Below are 10,174 nucleotides of genomic sequence, written 5' to 3' on the forward strand. Positions count from 1 at the left end.
CAATACAAACAAACTCCATAATTTAAAAAATTGTATATGCATGTTAAATATAAAACTCACTATCTAAAAGCCTAAAATAAATTTTTATTACAAGGCAGATTTTAGAAAATGACTTAAAAGTCAGTGGCCCCACACAATTAATGCCTCTTGCCAATTTATGCGTGTTGGGGGAACATGCAGAAATTTATGCAATATTCAAAAACAAAAGACTTATGATACTCCACTCTACCTAAAAGATTTATAAAACAAATATTTTCTTTTTTTTAAGATTTTATTTTTTGATTTTAGAGAGAGAGGAGAGAGAGAGCGGTGGTGGATCAAGAAGTATCAACTCATAACTGCTTTACTTTAGTTGTTCATTGGTTGCTTGTGACGTGTGCCTTGACCTGGCTTCAAACTGGTGACCTCAGCATTCCAGGTCAGTACTTTATCTACTGCACCACCACAGGCTAGGCTGTAAAACAGATCTAAGTGGGATTTTATATTGTACCTCACAAACTAAAATCAATGAATTTATAGCAACCAATCACCTATGATACGGTGCTCTTCTCAGTTTCATGTGTTAATTTTAGTCAGGTTCTCAACTAGATGGTAAGTCTAGTGAGGGCAGGATACACTTGGTACATTCTGTGGCCCCAAGACTTGTCACAGCAGAAGAAGCTCATTAAAACCTACAGATACAAAATATACAAAGAACTTTTTTTAAGTTAACAGTGAGAAAACAGTCCATTTTTAAAAATGGGCAAGTGTCTGCAGGGGAAGATGGCCAAGCAAATGCCTAAGTTGGTGCTGTTCATGTGTTTTGGTAACATTTGTCAATCACCCATTGCAGAGGCTGTTTAAAGAAAAGTTGTGACCGATTCAAATGTTTCAGATAAGTATGTCTTTGACAGCACCCTGACTAAATGTGGACCGGTCACCAGTTCTAAGAGCTGTGAGCTGCCTATGTAATCATGGCATTGACAGCCTACAAAGCAAGACAGGTTATTAAAGAAGACTTTGCCAAGGTTGCAGGTTTGATCCCCAGTCAGGGCACATACAAGGATGAACCAATGAATGCATGAATAAGTGGAACAACAAATTAATGTCTCTCTCTGTCTTTCAGTCTCTAAAATCAATAAATAAGCAATTTAATTATTATTAAAAATAAAATAAAAGTAAAGAAGACTTTGTCACATTTAATTATATACTATGCATGGATGAAAGCAATCTGAAAGATTTGACTAGAAAAAGTAATCAAGTTAAAAATAGCAAAGCTAAAACTGAACAACTTGGAAGTTATGGTCCACAGAAACAGCTTCTTATTGAAGATCCCTATCACGGGAATGAGACTGACTTTGAAACCGGTTCCAGCAGTGCATGCGGTGCTGCCGGGCCTTCCCGGAAAGGGCCTGCTAGCTGTGTCCGGGCTGCTGCAGCCCAGCTGGTGCCTGGCTCCGTGTGTCCCACCATGTCACATCCATAGCACAAGGCCAGGGCTGGTACTTCTATTCACACACTGTTTCTTCTCTTAAAAAAATTATGGTAGATGGAAATCAGAGGTCGTGTTTGGCAAAAGAATAAATAAATATTTTTGACTTGGGGAGGGGTGGAGTGAGAAATCTGAACATACACCTCACCAGAAAAATGTGCAGATGTCCAGTAAGCACATATAGAGATGCTCAGTATCATATTTCATTAAGGCTTTACAAATTAAGACAACAATGAGATACTGCTGCATACCTACTAGAATGACTTCAGTTTAGACCCCTGACAACAGTAAGTGCTGTTGAGGGTATTAAATAACAGGAACTCTTACTCATTGCTGATGGGTATGTAAAATGGTACAACCACTTTGGAAAATAGCTTGGCAAGTTAAACATAATTTTACCATATGATCTAGCAATTGTACTCCTGGATATTTACCCAAATAAGTGAAAACTTAGGTCCACACAAAAACCAGCACACAAATGTAAATAGCAGCTCTATTCATAATTGCCCAAACTTGGAAGCAAACAAGATGGTCTTCAGTAGGTGAATGGATGAATGGATTATTTGGGCATAAAAAGCAGTGAGCTATTAGCCACAAAAGACCTATAGATGAACACTTTCAGTGCATACAACTAAGCGAAAGAAGCCAGTTTTAAAAGGTTATATTCTGTATACTTTCAACTACATATATAACATTCTGGAAAAGGCAAATCTATAGAGATAGTAAAAAGATCAGTGGCTGCAGGGGACTTGGGGGTGGGGGAGGGAGAGAGGGTGAGCAGAGGAGCACAGGGGATATAGAGGGCAGTGACACTACTCTGTGTGATACTATACTATAATAGTTGATATACCTCATGGTACGTTTGTCCAAACCATAGAACTGTACAACACAAAGAGTGAACCCTAATCTAAATTATGGACTTCAGTAAATATAATGTATCACTATTTATTCATCAGTTATAAAAAGTACACCGCACTAATGCAAGATGCTAATAATAGGGAAAATGGGGGTGGGGGGGCAAGAGGGAGGGGACGTGCGGAACTCTGTACTCTCTGCTTAATCTTCTTGTAAACTAAACTGCTCTAAAAATTAGTCTACTGATTAATATTTTTTTAAAGTCCTATTGATTGATTGGTGTCCGTTGATGGTGAGAAATGAATCCTCTGAATCCAGCTACTTTCTTCTAACAGGAAATGCTCTGGCAGAACTGTGAAGAGTCTTCCCACTGCATACTAAGTGCAAAGACAATATGGAATATGAAATTACAGGGCTGCCTGCCAATCGAGCCTCTTTCTTCTTCAGATCCTTGATCTTTTCTGAAATAAAATCTGCCAGAAATTTCACACGCTGTGAAAGCAAAATGGCTCCTCCCCACAGTCTCATGAGGGAGGTGCCCTTGTGGCCTTAAGCATAAACACAGACAGGGAAAGGCAGATTAAATGGGTCCCTTTCTCTTCTCTTGGGAGTCTGAGTTGCGCAGAATCCTGAGTAACTTCCCCACTAGCTAAAAAGGGCATTTTCCTAGTCTCGGGGCATTTTAATGTATTTGCCTTATTAATCTTTGACTCCTCATTAAATGGGACATGCATTAAATGGTCCAGAGATGTAGGAGCTAAGAGAATATTCTGGGGAAAAAATAAATAAGGTAAAGAGAGAAAGATTGAGGGATGGGGGTGACAGAGAAAGAGAGAGAGAGAAAGAAGGAGAATTTAGAATACTTTTTTTTTTAATGTAAATGTTTGAATATATCCAGTGACTTGAACTCTGAGTTTCCATGTGGGCGCGGTGGGCCATCTGCTTCTGTGGGAAAGATGGGTTATGCGAATGGGCTGATGCATTATCCTGCTGTTTCATACTCACTATGCTAAGTGGGCTCTCTTTCTCACCCATATCCTCCAAGCTCGTATATTTTCTAATATTCTTCCCTGTGATGACCATAAAAGTCTAATTAATTAAGAATCACCTTCTCTCCCCTGAACCCTTTCTAAGAGCTCACATAGACCATAAAAACTATCCAAAGAAGGACAGATTTCTATTTGATTAATTGTGATATTCAAGGTGTCCTGATAGCGTAGCTAGTTGGCACTGGGCATCAAAAGAAGACTTAGACAATCAAAAATAAATAAGGACTTTAAAGCTGGGAAGAAATCTAAAGCTTCTCCAGTGTCACATGGTGGCAGATTTAGGACGAGAACCCAAGTTTCTCAGAATCTGTGTTCTATTATGCTTATGGGAGTGTCCTCTAAACTGAATAAAAATTTGTTTCAACCTTTTTTTAGCTTAAAAAACAAAAACATTATTTTATTACAAAGCAGCATTTATTTATTTGTTCAGTCATTCACTCCATAAGTATGTTTGAAAGCACACTCAACTTCCAGTATTATCAGCACCAAAAGTATGTTTGAAAGCACACTCAACTTCCAGTATTATCAGCACCAGCTACATAGAAATCCGTGGGACAGACAGGAACTCTGCACTGTCAGACAGACACCTTCATTATAAAAAATAAATAAGGGGAGGGGCAGTGAACAATAACAAAAATTGCACTCAGATCTTGCCCTACCAGAATTTGGGATCAATCAGAGAGAACATGAAGACGCCCAGAAAATAAAATGAAAGCTGGAAAAGGGGGTTAGAACTCGATACTGAGAGCCATGATTGCACATATACAAAGGGTGGGTTTTAGTCTGTCCATAGCTAGGACTCATTGGAGCGTTTTAAGTCATAGATTAATACAGGATATGTTTTAGAGAAGTCCTTCTAGAACAGTAGAGGTTTAATTGGGTAGAAAAGACAGATCAGTTTGAAAAGCACCCTGGGAATCAGGGCAGGAAATGATAACGACCTGGACAAAGGTAGCAGCCACTCCTTGGACATATTTTTCACCAAGGCTGGCCCTCTGGCAGAGTAGCATGTAGCTGGCCGTTACTTCAAGATACACAAAGCCGTGCTCTCAAACCTCTCTAATCTAAGAGTCCACCATATCATTCCAGAAAAGAGGTGTTGGTTGGGCGGAGGTATTCAGAACTCCAAATGCCCCTGAGAAACCAGCTGGAGTCTGAACTGCTGGCCCAGGGGCCACACCCATGAAAAGGTGGGTCAAGACCCAGGACTTGCTGAGTTCTCATGTAAGAGAGAGAGTACAAACTGTTCCCTAAGCACAACACTTATGGAGAACAGAGCTTCATGAATACTAATTATAGAATTTACTTTGATTTCCTATAGCAGGGGAGGGCAAACTTTTTTGTAAAGGGCCCCAAAATAAATGTTTTAGGCTTCATGGGCCATTCAAGTCTCTATGGCAACTGGCCAAGTCTGCTACCGCAGACAAAACCTAAACGAATAAGCTTGGCTATGTTCCAATAAAATTTCAGTGACCAAACAGGCAGCAGGCCAGATTTAACCTACAGGCATAGGTTTGCCCTCACCCCAACCCATCCCTTCATCCCTGACCTATAAGAATCACTGTCTCTGTAATTTTCCCCGTAAACATATAACACAGGTCCTCAAGTAACGTTTTGTTCAATGTCATTTCATTATAACATTGATGAGAAAAGACTTGATTCCTGGCTGGGGCCTTTGTCTGTGTGGAGTGTCATGTTCTCCCCATGTCTGCATGTTTTCTCCACATCCCTAAGCTGTGAATGTTAGGTTAGTTGGCATGTCTACATTGCGTGCGTGTGTGCGTGTGTGCGTGTGTGTGTGTGTGTGTGTGTGTGTGTGTGTGTGTGTGTGTGTGTGAGAGAGAGAGAGAGAGAGAGAGAGAGAGCGCACTGTGATCAAAAGGCGTCCCAGGCAGGATGGGTTCCCATGATGAACTTGAGCTGCCAAGACAGGCATAGCCACATGCGACCTTGAATTGAAATAATCAGATTGGAAAATAATGATCTTACTTGTTTTTATTAATCTTTCTGAAATGCATGTATAGCTCACACTTATTTCAATGTTTAATATTACAAGTGTTTTGGGTCTTTATTTAGAAGTCTGGTGATATTTTTGTGACCAGAAATATGTCATAGGAACTTAACTCTAGTTTGCATCAAGTTAGCCTATGATAAAATTGGTTTCATTTCAAGTCACAGTTTCCAAGAACCTGTCACCAACATTCAGTGAGGACTTGCTGTATTTGCTTTACATTATCCCATTCACCCTTAACAAGTAAAATTATATTTCGGTAGAGTTGCTATCCTTGTTTTCTCATTCTTTGATACCTTTTGTGAAGCTGATAAATACTACATTTCTCAGAAAATAAATTCTATTTGATTTTAAGTGTCTGTAAGCAGTGTTAAATAATAGAAAGTCACAGCATTTTAAACTGGAAGGAGAATTAATGATTTACTGACCCAACCTCCTTTCTTGGCTTTAGAATCTGAAGCCAAAGAGGCAAAGGGACTTGCCCAAGGTCATAGACCTTGCCCAGTTATTCACGAGTTATGCACGAGCTGCCAAGTTTATGGGCACCCTGTTCAGAGTTTGTCCCTCTATGCAACCATGCTCATATACATATGTTCTGACTTCCTCTTCCTAGATTTATTTGACTTTATTTTGGGGAAATAAAAACAAAACAAAATTAGTCTTCACTGAAGCACCAAAGAAACACACCGTGATAGCAGCCCAAACCAGTTAGTAAGACGTCCTGTCTGAGACCTATGGTCAAAGAAGCTCCAGTTACCAGGCAGACACACAGGGGTCAGCAGGTGGCTGAGAGCATCCCTGACACTCCATTCTGGCAGGAGGTTGACTAGCTGTGAAGTGCAGAAATAAAGATTTATACTAATATTTTCAGAAGCACCCATTCTTCATTCCTAGAACTGTCAGAATTGATGTGTCTATTAAATTGAATCTTATTCTTCAGACAGAACTTCTAGTACCATCCAAGCTTACTGAGCTCTTATGTTTGTAGTAGAAACCCTATAAATTGTCTAAGCAACTCTAAGCCATGTTCTATCTGTCGGAATGAGAATACCAGGAACAGGAGTGTTCCCAATGACACCATTTCCTTTCTTTCACTGCCATCTTTTCTCAAAGATCCCCATGTTGCAACAAGGTCCAGGTGGGTAAGAATAGAAATGCCATAGGCTAGTCTTGAATTTGTATATTCAAGATGAAATATTTAGCCTTGGATTGAACATTTCCTTTAAATGCAAGTCATAGAAAATAAATTACTCACCATCCATAATGACTCATTAGGCAACGGTTCCCGGAGAGAGAGGTCAGGTTAACCTTATTCATTCTCTTAATGTTCTTCCACTTAGCATTATGTCCGTTTTGCATATCTGCATTGTAAATATTCTCAAATCTTTTTTCTCATGTTCATTGTATTACATCACACAAAAAGACCTTAGCTTTTTTTAGTCATTTCTGTCTTTGTTTTGATTGTACGTCGTATCTTCTGTGCCCATTCTTTACCAGAATTAATTCATCCACACAGACAAACTAGATTAGCAGCAACTCTGTCCCAGAGGACTGGGGCAATTCCAAAGGGTAAACTCTCTTCTGAACAAGAGTTAGATGGTTTCAAAGGCTAACAGACTAGGGAAGTTCCCTGGGGTTCTACTAATTTTGCTTCTAGATCCCAGGCACTACACTCAGTTCTTTGTGTGAATTATCTCATTTATTCCTCCAAAACTCTGTGAGATAAACATATAGTTAACTCTATTTTACAGAGAGGGGTATTAAGACTTATGTTGGGCAGATAAAATGTATTATGCTCACTTTGTTAAAGATGACGCTGCCCATGTGGAGGCCGTTGCCCAGGTGATATTAATGTGTGTCTCTGTGGGCTGTGGGCAGGCAGGATCCTTGTAGCCTGGAGCTTGGTTTTATTTAGGATTAAGCCTTTCCCACCCGTTTTGATGTGGGGTGGTATAATTCCATCATGCCTCTGATAAGTGACTTTGTATTAGAGACTTCCCTATTTTATATATTGGATTAAAGGTTATGAATCTACACTATAAAATGGGGGCAGAACAGGAGCTTGCTCTCTTGGTTCCTGAGATTAGCATTAGAGAGAAGAGAGCAGAGAAAGGCCATGTGGAGGAGGCCAGGAGAAGCAGCCAAGATGGCGAAGTGTTGAGTGAGAAGCCAGTTTGTGCAGAGTTTGTGCAGGGAGAAGGAAGGAGATGGGGAACAGAGGTGAATAAAGTCTGGTGAGATAGAAACCTTTGATTCTAGGAAACTCGGATAAGTCAGTAGCTTTGTGAGCACTGAATGTGAGTGGGTTTTGGGGCCCAGTGTGTGTTTTTACTTGCCTGCCAGGTGCAAGCTAGGATTAAAGAAGATGGCCCACCAGTTTTTGGCTCTGTTGTTTCTTTACCGACTGTCCGAATCCAATGCGAACCTGCATAGGCCAGGCTGCTGTGATACTGGCTTTACAACTTAGAAAGGTTAAATAAACTGCCCAAGTTGTCAAAACTAATAAGTGGAGGCACTAAGGATTCCAATCCATTTTGTCAGCTAACAGATCTCATACTCTTAAACGACACACAAACCTCCAATCTGCCAAATGGTTTCAGTACAGTTTTTCCCAAAATGCAATTTAGATTACATTACTCTTCTGCTCTGAACCCTTCAATGATGTTTCATGTGTACAGGACTTTATTCAAAATGTACTTTTCATGTGATAGCACTTAAAAGCCTCTGCCCTCCCCTACTCCCTTACCTTACATTTCCCCACCTGTTCTTCTCCTGGTTTGTGTCTTATACTCCAAGGAGCTTGCTCACAAATGATAGCTTATTTCATTGATTGCTTTGCCTATACCATGCTCTCTGCTCAGAGGACCCCCTCCCCCAGTCTGCCCAGGAGACACCTGTTCAGTAGCATTAGGCTCACAGTCTTCCTCTCTTCAGGATTTTAAATAAACTCCCTCCCAGTTTCTTTCCTTTAGCCCCAGTTTTACCTTGTGCAGTCATTTGTAATGGTGACTAGAACACATCATTGTAGTTCTTGGTTTATGAAGGTCTAAATTCTTCTCTAAAGCAGGTCCTCTGCCTTATTTATCTCGTATTTATCTAGTATTTTTGGTGTCTATTGCTTAATCGTAGCAACAACAAAGAGTTACCATTTGTTCAGCATCTGCCATGTGCCCCATGTACATTTGTCTGCTAATCATATGTCTGTTTGTCTGTCTCTGCATACGTATGTATGTGGATTTGTATGTATGGACACGGTATGAATTATTGCTCCCTTATAGATCTGGAAGCTGTAGGAGCTTGATTATAACGTGGAGAGGTAGTGAAAATGAAAGAGCTAGCACTTGAACCCAAGTTTGACTGACTTCAAAGAGGCAAGGAAAGAAGGAAGGGAGATAGAAGAAAGAGATATATAATTTCAAACGAGTAAAAATACTCTCTATGAGATAGAGTGGTTAAATTGTCCCCATCAAAAGAAAAACAGCATATTTTGCATATGAAGATAACAGGATTATGGGAATCTTTCTGGGAGGCTTAACTGGTAGTACCCTTCCTCAGGGGAAGGTCAAATCAAACAAGCCCCAGAACCATTTGCACAATCCTGCTTCCTGGAATAAAGTGGGAAGGAAAAGGAAGGAGGCCTTTAAAATCACGGTCCTTGCTCTGGAACTAACTGTCACTCTCTCTCAAAAAATAAACAACAAAACCTTTATAACAAACTAGATCTACTAAAGAAGTTTCTTAACCATTAAAAAAACCCAACTTGATCTCGATTTGGTAAATCATTCTTCTAAATTGTTATAATTTCAGTGTGCCATCTGTTTCCTGCCGGGACTCTGATTGATAAAGATAGGAACATAAAATTCCCATGAGAAAAAATCTTCATGGACAAAAAATATATATATGAATATGCAAATGTACATTCAAACTACAGTGGGCTAACATGACATAACTATCAGATTGAGAGCAGTTTCCAAGTCTGATAGTACAGACTTTAACAAGAATTTGGGAAAGGAGAAGTTGGCAACTCTTATTAGGAGTATTATTTGGTATACCTGCTTTGAAGAACAATTTGGCAATACATAGTACTGTTGGAATTGTTCCTCCGCTACACCCTAGAAATTCCACCTCTACATATATGCTTTAGGAAAATTCTTGCTCAGGTGCACAAGGAAAGATGCCCAAAATGTTTATAGCAGTATTATTTGTTATAATTTTTAAGTGAAAATAGATGTCTATCAAACAGGTAAATAAATAAATTATAGGATATCTATATCAGTATTTTTCTTTTTTTATTTTTATTTTTCTGAAGTTGGAAATGGGGAGGCAGAAAGACAGACTCCCACATATGCCCGACCGGGATCCACCTGGCACGCCCACCATAGGGCGATGCTCTGCCCATCTGGGGCGTCGCTCTGTTGCAACCAGAGCCATCCTCAGCGCCCGGGCCAACTTTGCTCCAATGGAGCCTCGGCTGCGGGAGGGGAAGAGAGAGACAGAGAGGAAGGAGAGGGGGAGGGTTGGAGAAGCAGATGGGTGCTTCTCCTGTGTGCTCTGGCCAGGAATCAAACCGGGGACTCCTGCACGCCAGGTCGACGCTCTACCACTGAGCCAACCGGCCAGGGCCTATATCCGTATTTTTCAACCACTGGTCCACAGACTGGTGCCAGTCCACCAGAAATTTTGTGCCAGTCCACAAAAGAATTAACCATCTACAAGATCAGGGTCTATACTATGAAATTTTATATGACGGTTTGTTAGGCAGATAAAATATATTATGTTCACTTTGTT

The 10,174-nt window shown here is 40.2% G+C and overlaps 1 pseudogene; it reads left to right on the forward strand.

Annotated features, from left to right (window-relative positions):
* The first annotated feature begins 762 nt into the window (after positions 1-762).
* LOC136388140 (low molecular weight phosphotyrosine protein phosphatase pseudogene) lies at positions 763-1,398 on the forward strand (annotated as a pseudogene).
* The last annotated feature ends 8,776 nt before the right edge of the window (positions 1,399-10,174 follow it).

Source organism: Saccopteryx leptura, chromosome 1, assembly GCF_036850995.1.
Source record: "Saccopteryx leptura isolate mSacLep1 chromosome 1, mSacLep1_pri_phased_curated, whole genome shotgun sequence".
In the NCBI taxonomy this organism is placed as follows: domain Eukaryota; kingdom Metazoa; phylum Chordata; class Mammalia; order Chiroptera; family Emballonuridae; genus Saccopteryx; species Saccopteryx leptura.